The sequence below is a fragment of the Python bivittatus genome, unplaced genomic scaffold (assembly GCF_059951505.1).
Source record: "Python bivittatus isolate LINGU-HERP-01145 unplaced genomic scaffold, Pbiv_v1 ctg000080_np1212, whole genome shotgun sequence".
Taxonomy (NCBI): domain Eukaryota; kingdom Metazoa; phylum Chordata; class Lepidosauria; order Squamata; family Pythonidae; genus Python; species Python bivittatus.
The window spans coordinates 52,008,518-52,026,710 of record NW_028277035.1 but is presented as its reverse complement, the minus strand read 5'-3'; the positions used below and the strand labels follow the sequence as shown (position 1 = coordinate 52,026,710).

Sequence of the window (18,193 nt, the reverse complement as noted above, 5' to 3'; positions counted from 1 at the left end):
GGGGCTAGCTGTCCACGGCTGACTCAAGGTGTCAGCGCTGGGCCAACAAAATTGGGGGTGGGGCACGGGGGGGGGAGAAGACGGGAAGGAAGTCAGAGTACTCTGAGCAACATTAACTTGGCAATCACGGGAGACGGCAAAACCGCGAATTATACAACGTTTTCGGCCGGGTGTTGGTTGATCTTGGAGCAGCTCCGTACCGGAGTCAACCGGTTTCAGTAGAAATAAACAGGCTCAAGTTGTTCATGGTTCTGCAAGCATGGATGGAGAGCTGAGCTGACTGAGCGTCTGCCTGCTTCTCCTCAAACCCTCCTGCTGCCTTCATTCCAGGACGCCGAAGGGGCTTTCTTTTTCGCTCCTTTTCATTCTCCCGTCCATCCTCCCTTCCCCGCTTCGAGCCCGGCGGAGCCGCAACCTCCACAATTGCGCGCCGAATAACTTGAGGCAGGTGCGCGCCCCGCGGGAAATCCTCGGGGACAGGGTGGCGCTGCGACGGGCGGAGGCTCGCGCCGCCTCTCGGCGCACAAAGTGCGGGAGAGGCTCAAGTTTTATTTTGTGGCTTTTGGCTGGGGGAGGACGGGAAGGGTGTGGAGGGGAGCCCGGAGCTGAGGGGCCCGTCCCCGGCCGGCGCCAGGGCTCAGCGTGTCCGAGCGCGAGGGAGTGTGCAGCGAGCGCCCAAAAAGCCAGAAGCGAGGGGAGGGGATCGGGGAGAGAGACGGCGGGCGCATGCGCTTGGGCCGACCGTGCCATATTGGAATGAGGCGGTGAGCGGAGCGCCGGCGAGCCTTGCCCGAGCCCCGGCAGCGGCGCAGGGCTGGAAAAACTCCCCCTAGGTAAGACGGGCGCGGGATGCGTGCCCTCGTTGGGAGGGCGGTGTCCGGTGTAGCTGCTGGGTGCGTTTTGCCGCCTGCCCGACCGCCCGAAAGGTTTTTTTCGGCTCCTGAAGTTTGATGCGGGAGACGGCGAGGGAGGGCGGTAGCAGCAGCGGCGGCGGCGGCGGCGGCGGCAGAAGCAGCAGCAGCCGCCGCCGCCAGGCGAGCAGGCGGAGCGCAGCGCCAGGGGAGGGGGAGCGAGCGGCGAGCGCTTCCTCCGATGCCCGGGCTGGAGCCGCCGTCGCCGCCGCGCCGCTGCAGTGGGAGCGCCAACTCTGCGCGCGGGCGGCGCTCGTGCCGCTCTCCGCGCAAGTTCCCGCGGCCCGGGGGAGGTGCGCGTCGCGTCTGGGAAGATCTGGGCCCGGAAGGGGGCGCCAGGTTGACTCTTTCCCTCTCGCCTTTGCCGCCCTGATGCGGTCGCGAAAAGTTGTGAGGCGGTGGGCGCGGGAGCCCCCTTTCCCTTTTCTCTCTGCCCCCTCCCGACTCGGGGGTTGCTCCGGGCAGGAGGGGAATCCCTGCTGGCCTCCCCCTGTTCCCTCGGAGCCTGAATGGGTGGCCGGCCGAGCACTTTGGGGGCGCTTCTTTTCGCATATAAGCAGCCTGCGGGCCGGGGGAAATCTCATTTCAAGGTAACTTCTCATGAACTTTCTGTGGCCATGTGTATTCTTGGAGAGCCGGTTGGTTGAGAAGTCTCCCCCCCCCTTTTTTTTTTACTTAAGTATGGCTTCATTTGAAGAGAAGAGGCCTCATGAACTATTTGGCTGTTTTTCTGTCTTCTCACTACACCGCCCCCGCCCCCCCCATGGCGGCGTATGTGATCTTTAAACTCTCATTCCGGGACTCTTTCGGGGCTGCTAAAGAGCGCTACGTTGTTCAGTGGGATGTTAACCCGACTGCAATTTCATGTATCAACCTGGTGTTACACACCTTATGCGTACTTTGGGGGCTAAATCTCAAGGATGATCGGATCCGCAGCTGCTGCGCACGTTGTTTTGATTAAGTACAGTGCCACAAACTTACACTAAGCCCAGCCCCAGTTTCCATCTTACAAGTGTTGCTAATGTCTTCTCCTGCGGGATTCTGCTTTCAGTTGAAAAACAACTCTGCTCCGATATGCTCTGCTGTGTTCTATTTCCTGCCTCACCTCTTCTCCCTCTTTCTTGTACTCTAAAATAAAGAGACTTTGTTGACTTGGATATCCATCTGCCCATGAAGCTCAGGATGCACCTGAATCCATAAGTCCTGAATTTGGGATATAAACTGTAGTTGGCTGTAGAGGGAACTAAAACTTTAGCACAATACATTTGATTCATGTAACAAAAACAATCTTACAGTGGAAGGGGGAGTTACATAAGGAAAACAAGCACCCTGTAATCAGACAATCTGTCACTCAAGAATGAAGTAGAAAGAACCCTTCTTTGCATATACAATTTCAGAAGCGCTGGACATGGAAGTATTTCTATATGTCAAGTCAAAGTACAAACTACTGCAAAGGAAGTTGACATCTCTTAATGAGTAGAAGGAAGAGACCAGGACAGATTTTTTAAAAACATTTGTTTTGCAGGAGTAAATGCTAGACAGTTTATCAGTCCTTGAAAAGCAATATTATTACTAGGCCTCTCTTAGTCCATATAATGGGCCAGACTGATGCCTATTTATTAGACCCAGGTGGATTTTAGTAGAATGATTATATCTGCTTCAGAGAAATTTGTTCGCATTATAGCAGTCCGTAGGAGTGAGGGGCTCATAGTTCTGCCACTACTTTATCCACTTGGAAAATAGAATAATAGAGAAAATTTCACTGATAAGAATGTGGTTCTTTATTCTCTTTCTGGTTGCTGTCAGTAGCTTGGGAGGTAACCATAGCAAACAAGTAATATAGAATATAATGTGCAGAGTTGATTCAAGTAAGAAAATAGGTATTTTTAATCATTAAATTACAGTAAAGCTGTACATCATTGGGTTGAACTTAATGATCATATAGTGAGGGTGTTGGTGATTGAATAATGGCAGTTTTCTAATTTTACTGAGAATTTAACCTCATCTACTAGAAACTACCTACCAGCTTTGGAGGCTGTTTTCAAATATGAACTCATGTTGATTGTACCAGTAACTTAGTATATATCAGCTTTTTAAAACAAAATTGGAAAGAATTATTCAATATTTCAAGCAACAGGTGGCTGTAGGCCACTGAAGTTACTTAGATTTATAGCTTAGCAGTAAACAGCTAAACAATACAGTATATAATATGAATTTAGGTCTGTATTATGTATTATAGACATAAATGTGCTATGTTACCTCCGAAGCAATGGAATACCTTTATTTTGCTGTATATAATGAAATAAATAATATACATGTAGACCTTAAAAGAGACCCAGTTTGGTGTAGTGATTAAAGGCACCATGCTAGAAACGGAAAACTGTGAGTCCTAGTCCTGCTTTAGGCACAAAGCCAGCTGGGTGACCTTGGGCCACTCACTCTCAGCCCTAGGAAGAAGGCAGTGACAAAACACTTCCGAAAATCTTGTCAAGAAAACTTCACGGGCTTGTCCAGGAAGTTACCTGGAAGTTCAAACTGATTTGAAGGCATACACACATACACAAAGACCTTGAAATCTAAGCCACTTAGCTTTCAGGTTCATGTACATGCATTGGAACAGATGCCCATAATTTTTAATTTGTCACATATGAAGAAAGTATTTCGAAGAGAAGTTATTTCTAGATACTATGCTTAGACTAGGGTATAATGAAAAAAGTTTAATTTGGTTCTTAAAATCCTTGAAGAGTATTGAGTCAGTAATTGCAGTTTATATTTTCAAGACTGACTACATAGGAGGTTGTAATCAGACTAGGATGACAGCAAGGTTGACTTAAATTATACGATTATAATAAAATTCCATTCAAGTAAAGTGGAACTTTTTGCTGGCATTGCTTCAGGCCTCATTCTTAAATGTAAGTATTTGTCTATGCAAGTATTTGTGTCAATTCAGACATAATAGTTGAGCTACACATTTTAATATTTTCTTTGTAGATTTTTTAAAAAAATATGAACAACACTTTAAATTTGTACCTACTGTACATGTTGAATTGGGTATAAAATAAAATTCAGGGCTTCCCTACCCCTTAGTGAAGGATTATGTTGTCCAAGAAAGGCATGCTGTTTCTGTATGTTTGGATATAAATAAATCACCTGCAAATTTAGAATTGAGACAACAACGTTGTTGCTAATATAGGTTTCTTTTTCTTTATGTAAATTTGCTTTATGTGAATTTGCTATTATGCAGTTGATCATTTTCATCAAAGAATTTGTTTTATATAAAAAAAAATACTATTATGGAGTTTGTGCCAGCACAGTCAATTTGCACCAAAGGTCTGGAAACTTGCCAAGTCTTCCTCCTGCCAAAATTACTTGAACATTTTCCCACTAACCCCATTTCTTCCCTCATGCACTTACCATCATATTGTATGATTGTTCTAGTGGTGGATCCTGTCTCCCATTTCTGTACCTGCAATAGCTACTACTGTTACTCTGGGGTCAAAGCAATCATCAACATCTTGCTCAACTCTCTTACTCAAAATGGAAAGAAAAAAGACCTCTTGTACACTAGAAACAAAATTGGACATGCTACGATGTGGTAAAGCTGATGAAAGAAGCCCAAGGATGAGCTTTTAACCTGGGCAAATCTACTGTGGCAACATAGCAAATAATCCTAATAAAATTTGTAGTGCCATGATGCATTCTGCCTCTTTATCTGCCATGATAACTACATGCGTTAGAAAGCCAGCTGTAGAAAAGATGGAGAAAATGCTTTCACTGCACATAGAACATGAGAAAAAGAAGAAAATATGTTTGAATAACATAGTACTTAAGAATAAGGCTCTAAAAATTTATGAGCGCATTTGTTGACACTATCCTACAACCCCTTTTTTCTGAGTCATTCAGTGTTTCACTTTATGCAAGGTTTTCGAGGATTATAACCTTAGCATAAAATGAAAGAAGCCTGTACTAAATTTCTGGATCTTAACCTTCTGACCTGCAGGAAAGTCTGTACCAGGTATTGCGTGTGCATATTTAAACACCTCTTACTCCAGTATAGATATGTTTACAGTTATTACATTAAGGTAATAGGAAACTAAACAAACAATAATTATATTACATCAAAAGTTGAGCACGTGTTGTTTCTAAGATCATATTTCCAAATCTACAAAAATGGTTCAGTTTCTCAACAATACATCATTGCTGTGTTCATTCAGTCTCGGTCTAATGTTTATATTTTACCTTGTAATTTTTATAAGTCAGGCTGGGTGGTAAGCATGAAAACCTTCTCAATATTTAGCAACAGAATTGTGTTCAGTGAGATTCAGCACAGTTTGTGCTGCATAGATGTGTAACTAAGATGGCAGTTCATGTCAATTCCACATTTATTTGAGGGATTTATTTATTTTACTATTTAATAAATTTATATGGCTGCCTATCTCACTGAATATGAGTCTGGGCGGCATACAAGCATTAATTAGAGAATGTTAAAATCCAAAAGTAGAGAATAATGGAATTCATCTCATTGATTTTCTTTGTATGTTGGATGAATTTATTTTTATATGCCAGAATAACTGCAGGAGTTGGAGAGGTTCTAAAACTGACACTAGATCTCCATGGAGGAAAACTTGTTAGAGTGATGAGCTGAATGGGCAAGGGCATCTAACTCTGTAATTTCTTTCTAACTTCGTAAGTGCTTTCCATTTACAGTTCATTGGTATCCTACTGTTGAATTATTTTTGTGAGGAGGGTAATCTATTAGCAAACAGTTGCTCAAATGGCTTTACATGGGATAAATAAGAGGGGTGTTATTGAGAAATATGTGCTGAACTGTTGCCTGTGATGTGTTGATATTCATATCACATTTTCATAACTTTTAAAAATCTCATATAGTAAACTTTCATAATTGTTCATTGTCTCTGAGATATAGTGCTCTTGCCAAGAATTTTGTATCAGTTCTTTGGCAAGTCTGGGCATAAAAACCAAATTTCTGATTATAATCTTGAAATTAACCTTTTTTAAAGCACTGGACCTTTCCTTGTAAAGTGACAGAGATGCACAGTCATGATTTTTATTTACAAATACCTTTTGATTATATAGCTTAGTTGGTTTATTTTGTAGGATTGTGAAGGGGAGAAAAAAAATTCCAGAAACTCTGTTTTTGCTGGAAGCTCTTGTGTGCTATGACCTTGCTAGAAAATAGATTTAATAGATCTTTTAGTTTGTATAAGAAACTGTGAACACAGTTCTTGAGTACTGCCAATCTTGATATACTAGTACTTCTGAAAGTTAAAGTTAAAACAAATTCATGTGTTTTTTTTTGTTGGAAGCAGAAGTATTAATGATAGTATAGAAGTCTACAGGGTCCTTGAATTATGTTTGCTACAGCATGTATTTACTCCCTGAGGTCTTGAAGGTAATTATACTAACTTAGAGTCCCCTCTCTGAATGTTACTGTTTTTGCCCTAGCTCTTTTTCCTTCTTCACTTGTCTTCAGGGGACTTTGTGCCTCTAGTGGAAAGTCTGCCTATCGAAGGGCATGTCCAGAGAGCTTTAGTGAAAATGGTTGTAGACAATAATTGTCCATGTTGATTTGTTGAATGGCATGTAAGTAACATTCAGCAAGAATCTTTGGCTGACCTGAAAGAGAATTGAAGATTGCAAGGTCCATAAAGGCAGAACTTTGACATGAATGGAAGCCATATTCACAGAACAATTCACTTAGACCAGGCTCTACTATTTCTTGCCGAAATATCTTTCTGCTGCAGGATTCTCTACTTTTTGACAGAGATCTGTAGCTAAAACCCACAGTAGCATCTGGATCATTTTTGATATGCAATATGTGAATAGGTTAATCTTTCCTTATAGGTGATAAATTATGGGGGAAGTTCAGTGTTGTCTTCCATGGAATTAAATTATGTAAACAATTAAGGAGAATGTGTTTTGCCAGTACTGAAATAAAGGGAGGTGCTCAAATATGTAGATGAAAAATATATAACATTGTGTGACTAGTTACTGGATTTTGTTTCTTGTTCTGACATGAGAACCACCATGGCCCCTTGGTTCTCTTATTAAATCCGGTATGTTGAGCAAGCCTGCTAGGTGATTCAGACAAGTCACCATCTTTTGCTTTCAGTTCTTTCAATATTTTGTTTACTGTTTTTATTTCATTGTTGGTATATATTTTTATCCTTGGGTTGTGAGCCACCCAGAGTTTGGTTTAACTTAGATGGCCATATAAATGTTTTAAATTAATAAATATGCAGCCAAAATGTAAGGCTGCAGTCTTATGGAAAAAAGTAGGAAATGAATTGGTTTAGTCCTAAGTTGCAAGTTTTGTCATTGTAAATGTACTTAGTTTAGACAAGTTTAGTTCAAGTCAATGATCATGTTCGTACTTAGAAAAGTAATGCTGTGTTTGACCTAGCGAAGTAGAAAAATCCACTCAACTAAATAATAGGAGGGGGGCGCTATATAATGTGGAACTGTGACTCCTTTTGTTCTGTTAAAACAAAACAAAAGGGTAATAAGCCACTATCAGAGCAGGTAATCCTTTGGGGAGACTGGCAGTTTATTCTGTTTAAAAACCTGTACCTGCTTGCATTTTAGTGGATGTGTAGGTCTCCTTTATTGTGCATGCGTTTAACACAGATGTTTGGGGTTTGTTTCCTTAATTTCTTCACTTCTGGTGAAATGGGTGGCTATATAAATTTGACAAATAAATAAAGGAATGAATGAATGAAGATTCAGCAGCCCCAAATATGTGGTGAATTTAGTCCTTTACCTTAATTATTAATAGTTTGTTCCTAAGTACAGGAGTGGTCATGTCAATTTATTACTTTGATGGGTTATTAGATCTTTATATTTTGGGCCACTATATGTCATGTTGGTTATTAATAATAATTTATTAAACTTGTACACTGCCTGATTCTCAAAGGTAAATACCTGTTCCTGTTGACTTAATCTGTTTATGTCTGTTCAGTTTTATTCTTTAGTATGCTCCTTGATTTCCTTTATAGTGCTATATAAATCATTTTGCATTAGCAAAACCAATCACGAGGAATTTCTATTATAGTAAATAGCAGAAACTGATGGTACCACAAAATAGTGTGCCTAATACAAATGCTTTGATATTCTATTTCAGTTTAGGGGATGAAAGACTGTGGAGATGAATTGTTGAAGTTTTAATGAAACATTCTGCTGTGCTAGGGAGGCTGTAACTAGAATATAAGACAAAGATACATAGATTCCTGTAAGATGTATTTTTCAGGAACAGTAAAGATGTGTACTGTACCTGTTTCTAAATTATTGGCCTTTAGTAGGCCCCCTCTATCATAAGATTGTCTGAACTGTGCTGCTGAACTTAGGGTCTGAATTAAACATTTTGATATATTTCTTTTAAGATGCTTATTACTGGGTGTGTTTTTGTGAGGCAAAAAGCAACATGAAAGTATGGAAAATGGTCCAGATCAGAAGTATGGTGCAGGGCCATAACAACTTTGGGCAGGAGTTTGATATTTAGTGCAAAACAGCATAGATAGCTACTGCAATCCTGATCCACATTTTCCTCTTCCTTGTGGCTGTTTTTTTATCAAGAAATGGTATACCTAACACTATGACAGAAAAACTGAAAAACAGAGCATTTTCAAATGCTCTGAAAATGCCTTTATGTTCTTTTCATATGTACTCTGGTCTCTTCATTTCATATGATTTATTGGATATCTGTATTGGAATCTTTATTAAACTCTGTTGGTGTTTGTGCCCACAGATTATCTTGACAACATAGAAGGGACACGAGGATGCAAAGCTTTCAAAAGATAATCAACAATTGTAACTGAAGCTAGGTTCAGGCCTTTTCAAAACATCAACTATGTCCCTCGTCATGGACATAGGGCCAGTTATTTTAGTTCAAGGGGTGAGTTTTAGGGACTTCGCCTTGAAAAATTATTTGTGTTCCAAACTAAGCAGTTAAAGTAATTTCAGTGCACTGATCATTTCAGTGAACTTGTTCAAGAGACTTCACTGATAATATTTTTAGTGGGGAAATGGAAGAAAATAATGTTTCTAGTGTCTTGAGCTAGAGTATTGCTTGTTGAATTAAGGAATGTAAGCTCTGTGTGTGTTTGCTTTGTGTTTCGGGAATATGGTATTGTACAAATGACTTCTGAGGTCAGTAGCATTGTCCTTATAGCCTAATGCACAAAGCAGTGTTGAATTTGGAGTTTAATCATTGTAGCGAAGAGAGATTATGAGCCTTGGATCAAAGTACTCCAGTTTAACTGATTTGAGGAGACATTTAGAATAGAAATATTCTATAATATTGATAGGAGCTGTGTGGGAATAACTTGAATGGAATTCTCTCTATAGATGATTGGTAACTGAAGGAGTGGCTCTGCAATTAATGTCCCTTTATTTATTAAAGTGCCATATATTACATATTATATTTAATATATATTAAATACTGTACTTCAGTAGATATGTGCAAAGGTTTTTTTTTTTTTGCTACCCAATTGTGTACCATAAACAATAGAAGCTTAATATAATCTTTAAGTATATAAAAATGAAAGACAATCAAAAGTGCTTACTACAGTTTACCTCACTCAGCGTCAGCTATTACTACAAGGCAACATTTCATAAATCTCAGTAGAAAAACATCATAATAGAAGCATATCTTTTAAAGTTTTGGTGTGTATTAAAATATTACCAAGAAGATTTTAAAAATTGTTGAGCAAATAAAGAAGTTAAGTAAAAGCATTTTTTTACTTTGCATTCACTGTATATATTCTTTCTGTATATTGTACTAATTTTATATAATTTTACATAATTTTACAAAATGAGTAATTTGCACTGTATCAGAAATCTACAAATGGTTTCTGATATCTGCAATAGCCCAGTATACTGTGTGCACCTAAGCACTGAACGTGGAGGTTAATAATAATAATTTATACACCATAATGACAAAATTTGTAGGCTCTTTCTAAATTACATATTCTTGCATAGTCTCTTTACATATTCTTGGACTTTTAGTGTGGAGTGGGTGGTGAAGAAAAAGAGAAGAACTGTGATTTGATTTAAAGGAGTATAAAAACAGCATTTTTTTATTGGTTATAAATCAGAATTTGGCAGCCATTGTCCCAGCCATTGGAACAAACTCCACTGCTGACTGCATCCCAGCCCATGTGCTAGGACAACATTGATGGAAATGTGAAGATTCAGCACCCACCAGTACCCTTCCCATGATCTGGAAATACGATCTACAGGACTCTTTGGAAGATAGTCCACTTGAGAGCCAGTCCTACAGTATTTATTTCTGTTACAGATCCAGCTTGATGACTTCAGCATCTGCAATAAAAAGATTCCCAAAACAAAAACAGAAAAGCATTTTCAATTTAAAGTTCATAAATATTGTTATGAAGAAGGAAAGACAAAAACAAATAAACAAAAACCCTTGAGTTGCTGAACCCAGCTGGTAATGTTGGTTACATTTCTTCATAGCCTCAGAAATTAGTAACTAACATTAAGTCATAACACAAGAACAAAAATTAAAATAGCAGGAAGGGGGATAGACTAGTTGGTAGCATTTCTTCCATAGTATGTCCTGTTTCTCCTTGCATGTATCATCCCCATGACCCAGTTGCATTTGTAAAACATGGGTATCTTAAGTGTGCCATTTAACCCTTAAAGACCTGGCTCTTTTCCCTGGCTTTAGGCTAGGGTGGTTAGAGCCTCTTGTAGTGTGTATGTATGTAGCTATTGGCCAGATTTGCCATCTTATTCATTGTTTTTTATTTAGATTGTATGTTGTTTGTTTTTATTTTGTGAGTCATCCAGAGTTGATTGGAGTCGGTCAGTGTCCAAGTCAAATAAATAAATAAAATGATATAATCCCTGGTATTGTTATTGAAAGATGACTACCTGACACTGCGTTGCCATAAAAGAAAAATGATAGGGTGGTCTGCTAGCCTTCATTCAGGTGTGCTGATATGACAGTTCCCAGAATTCTTAGTTAATGTAGGAATTAACTGTGTTGGGAGTTTCAACTAGGAATTGGGGAAGTTGTTTTATCATTCTTTGGTTAAAGAACGGATCAGGCTGTAGTTGTTGATTGAGGCAGTAAGCTGAAACTTTCAGAATTCAGCTAAAAAGCTCAGCATTAACTATTTATGTGTTCTAACTATGGAATCATATACTGAAAATTAAACAGTAGATGTCGTTGACGCTGCTAGCTGTGGAGCTAGCAAATTCTACCTGATTGTTACTCGCAGATAGTTTTTCATACCATACAAACAGAGTTGTGGTTTCATGTGGTTCCAAATATATTTATTTATTCATTCACAGAATCTCATAAGATTTATCAGGACAGTTCAAATGAGTTTTTAGGATGATTGCTGGTTAAATCCTTCTATACATTTTATTTCCACTGTAAACATTTCTTCTGATGTATCTTGTGCTAGAATACTTGGCTTTTATTTGCAATTCAATTAAAATTCTGTTGTGTTACTTCTAGAATAAGTAAAGTAACACAACAGAAAAGTAAATCTAGAACAAAAGATTCAAGTAAAATTCTTATTCCTCCCTTGACATATTTACAGATTAAACAGCTGATAAATGCAATATAAAAAATGATAGACAATATTTTTAGTTTTGTGAATACACTAAGTTTTATATCTTTTTGGAATCAAATTTCATGTTGGATCAAGAGAGTGATGTTTGATCAAGTGAGATAGAAATATATGCATTGGGATGAGGGAAAAGTACATATGGATTGTGTTTGCTTAGCACTGCCACTAGCTTGTAATTTTGCAGAGGGTGCAACCTTGAAGGCTCTGAAGGTGTGATCTGTATAATTTATTTGTGTGGGTTTAGATGATATATTCAGTTTCTTTTAAGGCTATGTTATGTACAAATCTTAAGAGCCAGCTTGGTGTAGTGGTTAAGGGCACCAGGCTAAAAACCAGGAGACTGTGAGTTCTAGTCACGCATCAGACATGAAGCCAGTTGGGTGACCTTGGGCCAGTCACATTCTCTCAGACCCAGGAAGGAGGCCAGGGCAAGCCAATTCCAAAAGCTCTTGCCAAGAAAACTGCAGGGACTTGTCCAGGAATTGACACTGACTCAAAGGCACCAAACAAACAAAAAACGTACAAGCCTTAGTGGTCACTACATGGTATTTGGAATTGCATGAGAGCCACATGCATGATTCCAGTCTTTCCTTTTCAGTACATATATTTTCTGTGGAGTTTGATCACATGTGTGATTGGCTCTCCATTCCATACTATTCAGATGCCACTTATATAAATGATTACAGCTTGAGATCTTTTGTAGGGATGCAGCATAAGAATATAACATATTTATGGACTGTTATTTCCCTAATCTGGTGTATAACTACTTCCAACTCATAGATCAGAAGTAATTTGCTCAAATCTTTTCCTTCACTGCACAAATGGTAGGATTCATTAGCTCAAACACGCAGTAGCACTTGCATGCAGTGAAGGAAGAATTAGCTCAAATCAGCATTAAAGTTCAAAAAGTTTACAACTTCGTTTTCATGGTATATTTGTAAATAATTATTCACATAAAGAAGACAGAATGGATTGGATTTTATGCCTAAACCTTAGCATATAGAGCATATGAATTTATATATAATTTATAAAAACAATAAATAAACTATTACTGCATAGCTCAAAATTAGGCAATGTGTGATCTTCCAGGTGTTGCTAAACTGCAACTTACAACTGTTTGTCATGTTGGCATGGGCTCATGGGAGTTCAGTAACTGAAGGGTGATACATGTCCATTCTAGCCTAAAAACAAGAAAGTAAAACAGAATGATGCTGTGTTTACCAAATGTGGAAGGGAAGAAAATACTAGAGAAGTATTGGAGCTGGGTGGCCAAGCAAATGCTGTTAAAAAATAGGGAGCAGGAGATAAAATTGATAAGAAATACAACTACAACCGTTTACAGTGAGTTTTTCTAGAGAAAATGAACCCCCAGAGATTTCATCTTAAATAGGTGTTAAAAAGGAAATTAGAACGAAGACAGAAAATTTAATCCTTATGCCATAATACAGGCCTTCCTCTAGAGTAGTGTTTCACAGCCTTGGCAACTTTAAGGCAGCTTGCTAGCTGGGGAATTCTGGGATTTGAAGTCCACACATCAAAGTTACTAAGGTTGAGAAACACTGCTCTAGAGAAGGATACAAAACTTTTTGCAGGCAAAGGATGGTACTTGACTTAAAACTCAATTTAATTTAATTAATTTTATAATTAATTAAATATATTTAATTATGTAACAGGGAAAAATACAATTTTATGGAGAACTTTGGGAAGGCTTTGGAGGCCACATACAGCCCTGGAGCCTCAGATTGTGTTCCCTTAACTCCAGTGGCCATTTTAGATCCAAATAAGAATGGTTTCCGGTACTAAAACCTGTTGAACAAGCATTTAGAAGCATGTTGTTCAAAAAGAGAAAGAAAGATGATTTTTTTTAAAAAAAAGTTGGGCTTTGGTAGCAAATGATGGGGGAAAATAGACACAGATTATGAGGCACAAATATGGTTAAAAATAAAATTGAAAAGGGAAAATAAAGGTTGTTAAAGTTCATAGTTAAATCTTCAGGAGCAGTTCCTTATCTAATTATTAGTTTTGCTGGTGTTACAGCCAAAATATAAGATAAAAGATGTGGCTTTTATGAGATGCTAAAAGGAGTGCTGAAAGGCATCATGGACAGTATACTGAACCTTGTGCCATATACTGAAACTGTCCTTGAATTCTGAAGATGTGTATCAGAAGGTAATGTATTCTCTCTGGTGCAGTGAGACAACGGGTGTGTTAAGGAGAAAAGCAAGGGGATGCTGCCTGCAGAAATTGGGGGTTAGAATGTTGGTGGTGATAGGTAAAGATCATGAAAACATGAGAATAGCCTTGCTGGATCAGACCTGGGCCCACTCTGTTTCACATGTTGGCTCACCAGAAGCATCTCGGAAACCCACAAATAAATCAAAGCAGTCCTTCTTTTCCATTGTTACTCCTGTGCATCTAATATGTAGAGGTGGACTGCTCCCGTGTCTGGAGGCAGCATCTAGTTATCAAAGTTAATTGCTATTGATACACTTGTTTTCTGGGAATGTGTCTAGTCCCCTTCTGAAGTCAATTAAACAAATCCTTTCTTTATCATGTATCATTTTATAAACTTCAATTGTAACTCCTAATAATCATATTTCCTTTAGCTTAAAAGCCCCCGTTTTTGTATCTGGGCTTCATACAGGACAGGATTCCTAATCATCTTGGCTTTTTTTTTTTTTTTTTTTTAACACCTTCTCCATCCCATGTTTTCCCTCTTGAGATGTGACTAGAACTGTACACAATATTCTAGTTGTGGCTGGACCATAGGTTTGTATAGCAGCATCAGCTGATTTATTGTCTATCCCTTTTTTAATGATCCTAACATGGAATTTGTCTTATTTGTAATTGCTGCACAATGTGTAGTTGATTTGATTGAACTAACTGCAATAACCCCAAGATCTCTTAGTAGACTACTGACAGTTCAGTTCCTATCATAATATAAGTGAAACATGCATTCCTAGCTCCAGTGTACATCAATTTACACTTGCTGACCTTGTATTGCATTTGCCATTTAGTGGCCCAGTCACCAAGTTTGGAGAGATCCTTTGGAGAGCTTTGTGTCTTTACCACTTTAATTTTGCTACCTCACTGGATATTCCTGACTCTAAATCATTTATGAACAAGTTGAATAGCACTGAGCCCCAAACAGATTCTTGTGAGACCCTGATTCTTTAATCCATTGTGAAAATTGCCCATTTATTGTTACTCTTTGTTTTCTGTTGTTCAGCCAGTGCCCAGTCCATCAGGCAACCACACTTACAGTCCCAAGATTTAAGAATGTTTGATGAGGAATTTGTCAAAAGATTTTAGAAAGTCTAAGTACACAGTCAGTGTCAACAGGATCTGTTTCATCCAGATGTTTGTTGGCACCTTCAAAGAATTCAGGCAGCTTAATGAGGCACACCTACCGCTGTAGAAGTCATACTGACTCTCCCTCAGCAAGGAGTGCTCTTTTATATTCTTCACAATTTTATCTTCGATTATGTTTTCTGCTAGTTTTCCCTGATAATATGTTAAGCTAATCAGCCTGTAGTTTCCAGGATCCCCTCTGGATCCCTTTTTATAAATTGGAGCTATTTTGGCCACTTTTCAGTCCTAAGTCAGTGTGAGACTTTAAGGAAAAGTTAGGTATTTTTGCCAGATCAGAAGCCTCATTTTCCTTAAGGATGCCATCCCAACCCAGTGATAGCCCAGCATTTTTCCAGCTTTTTCAGGCCATGGAATCTGCTAAAAAAAAAAAAATCCCAGAACTCCTGATCAGTAGGCAAAGTGATGAATCATCATGCACACAAACATTCCTTAGGTGGCGGGGCTTCTGAACATCACCCAACTAGCCCTACCGAATTTGCTGTAACTTAGAAAAATTGCTATGGATGCCTTTGGCGAGTGAATGGTGAGGTTTTTGTTTTGTTTTGTTTTGTTTTTGTTTTTTTGGGCTTAGTTTCTCATGGAAGCCCATCAAATTCTCTTGGAAGCCTAGGGTTCTATGGGATGCAGTTTGAAAAACCCTGTTCTAAAATTTCCTCCTTTGTTACATCTGTTTGCTTCAGCTGTCCAGACCTACTCCCTGAAAATATTGGTTTAGGTACCAGTATTTGCCCTGTGCCAGCTATGGTGGTGGCAGAGGCAAACAACTGATCAGTTTCTCCACCATCTCTACATGCTCCTTGAACTTCCCTTTCACTCTTTCATAGTCTAGTGGTTCAACAGCTTTGCTGGCCAGTTTCCTGCTTCTAATGTATCTGAAGGAGCTTCTTATTGTCTAGCCAAGAACTTTTTTTTTTTTGCCTTACTTATTAGTGTCTTGCCTTTTTTTTTTTTTTTGCCAATGCATATGTTAGCCTTTAGCCTCCTCAGTTTGGCAACACTGTCATTCACTTGGGCTTCCTTGTTAATTTTTTTCCTGTTTTCTGCGGCAAGGTGTACATTCCGCCTGGGCTTCCAATGTTGCTCTTTTAAATCGACACTTTGAAGCAATTGGACCTTGTTTATTATTTATTTTACTCAACGTAGGCACTGTCTGACTCCAGTCAACTTTGAACAGCTCGCAACATAAAAACAAAACAACAGTATACAATAAAAAATTCATATAACAGTAAAAACTACTAATTTTCTCCCTCAGTTTCCTTTTCATCTGTTTCTATATGGGGAGAGGTTTCCCCTCCTGAAGTTTACGATTTCAGTGATGGACTTCCTTGGCAATGTTCCATTTGCATGTACATTAAATCTAATTGCACAGTGGCCATTGTTTCCTGTAGGATCTGGCACATTCATATCCTTATGAGATCCTGGGCATTACTTAGGATCAAATCCAGTCCTACCTTTCTTGGCTGGTTTCAAGGTCTAGTCACGTAGTTATCTAGGAATTTGGTTTCTCTTACTAGTGGAATATACAGTTTATTCATAGATTATTATTATTTCCCATTGTACATAATTTCTTTGCTTGGATGTGTCTCTGATTTTCTTCTATAGCTTAAGATCCCTGGTAGTTTCTTGGTTGTCATATTAAGTTTGATTTAAGCCTACTGTAGCTATCCATAGTGATTCTGTGAAGGAGAACTATTCTTCCACATCTTCTATTTGGTTGGATTCTATCTGCTTCCCTTGTATGCTCATCCCTGACCTTCCTGAACAGCTTGTACTCCCACTGGTTTTCTCCAGTTCACCATGGAATTGTTATGCATATTATGTCTGTATTCTTCATTCCTACCAAATATTACAGTTCCCATTGTGAGATATTATTTATAAAACTGGTGAACAACCCAAACCTCCCAAATTCCTGTTTTGAGGTTTCCATACTCATTACTGTGTTGTTAGTTTTCAGTGGTATAGCTATGAAATATCAGCACAGTTTTCTACCATCCCAAATAGCTGCCCAAAATTGAAAGAAGAGGCGAAACCCATCTACATGTTATGTTGGCTCTATAACTCTACCAATACTCACCCCTTCCCTACAATAAAGCATGGCTCCCAGTCACCAAAAGGTTATATACCCCTGGTACAGTAGGCCAAGTGCTAGACTGGAGAATCTGCATAACACAGCAGATAGGGTAAGGAAACAGCAACTAGGGCCTGGACTGGAAGGTTAGCTATGAGGCTTCAGACAAAAGCTACAGAGTGCAAACTAAATGAGAACAAACAAATCAGAAGATGCATTCTGAAAGAAACTTCAGGGAGGCTATTTAATATAACAAAAGGCTGCTAAAGTCAAACAAAGGTTGTTGAGTACTTACTTGATTAATGCTGCCATGAATTTCATGGACTCAAAGGAGGGTGGGCCTTGCTTCCCAACCAGAGTTTGGATTGCCCAATTCAAAAATTTGCTTAACAGATTTACCTGCAGGATGATAGCTTTGATTATAGATATAGTGACAGAATATCTCTGGGAAATTCCCTTTAGTTGAAATATCCGAGGAAGACACATATCCTTTATTAATTCAGGCAATAGGAAGACATGTGAAATAATAATGCTAATACCGCTTTTGTTCTTCTACCAGCTTCTTCTCCAGTGAGCTCTCTCCTCAAGAAAAAGAAACTAACTTTTAAAGTCAAGGTGTTTAGTCTGAATAAATCATCAAATTCAACAGTATGTCAACAGATATAAATGATATTTTAACTTCTCTATCACAACAAATTGCCATTGGAATATACATTGTATTTATCCTGAAGAAAGTAATTGAATTGTAGTTGCCATAAGGCTGCGGTCCTTTGTATACGTAATCTGGTTTTATTCCAGGCTGAAAATGAATGGTCTATATACCAAGACTGGTTTCTTGGCAGATGAATTGCAATCCTAGATTTCCTACTTGGAGACTCGTTGTTGTTCAGTCATTAAGTTGTGTCCAACTCTTCGTGACCCCATGAACCATATCGCACCAGGCCTTCCTGTCCTTCATTACCTCCCAGAGTTTGCTCAATTTCATGTTCATTGCTTCAGTGATGCTATTTAACCATCTCATCCTCTGTCGTCCCGTTCTCCTTTTGTCTTCCATCTTTCCCAGCATCAGGGTCCTTTTCAAAGAGTCCTCTCTTCACATTAGGTGGCCAAAGTATCTGAGCTTGAGCTTCAGTATCAATCCTGCCGATGAGCAGTGAGGGTTGATTTCTGTTAGGATTGACTGGTTTGACCTTCTAGCAGTCCAAGGCACTCCTAAGAGTCTT

The 18,193-nt window shown here is 38.9% G+C and overlaps 1 protein-coding gene across 1 annotated transcript in view; it reads left to right on the top strand.

Annotated features, from left to right (window-relative positions):
- Positions 1 to 687: 687 nt before the first annotated feature.
- SFMBT1 (Scm like with four mbt domains 1) overlaps positions 688 to 18,193 on the top strand; it is a 111,006-nt gene continuing 93,500 nt past the window's right edge. The window contains exon 1 of the mRNA XM_088134078.1: positions 688 to 833. The gene's annotated coding sequence lies outside the window, so the exon portion shown is untranslated. The remainder of the gene's footprint in view (positions 834 to 18,193) is intronic.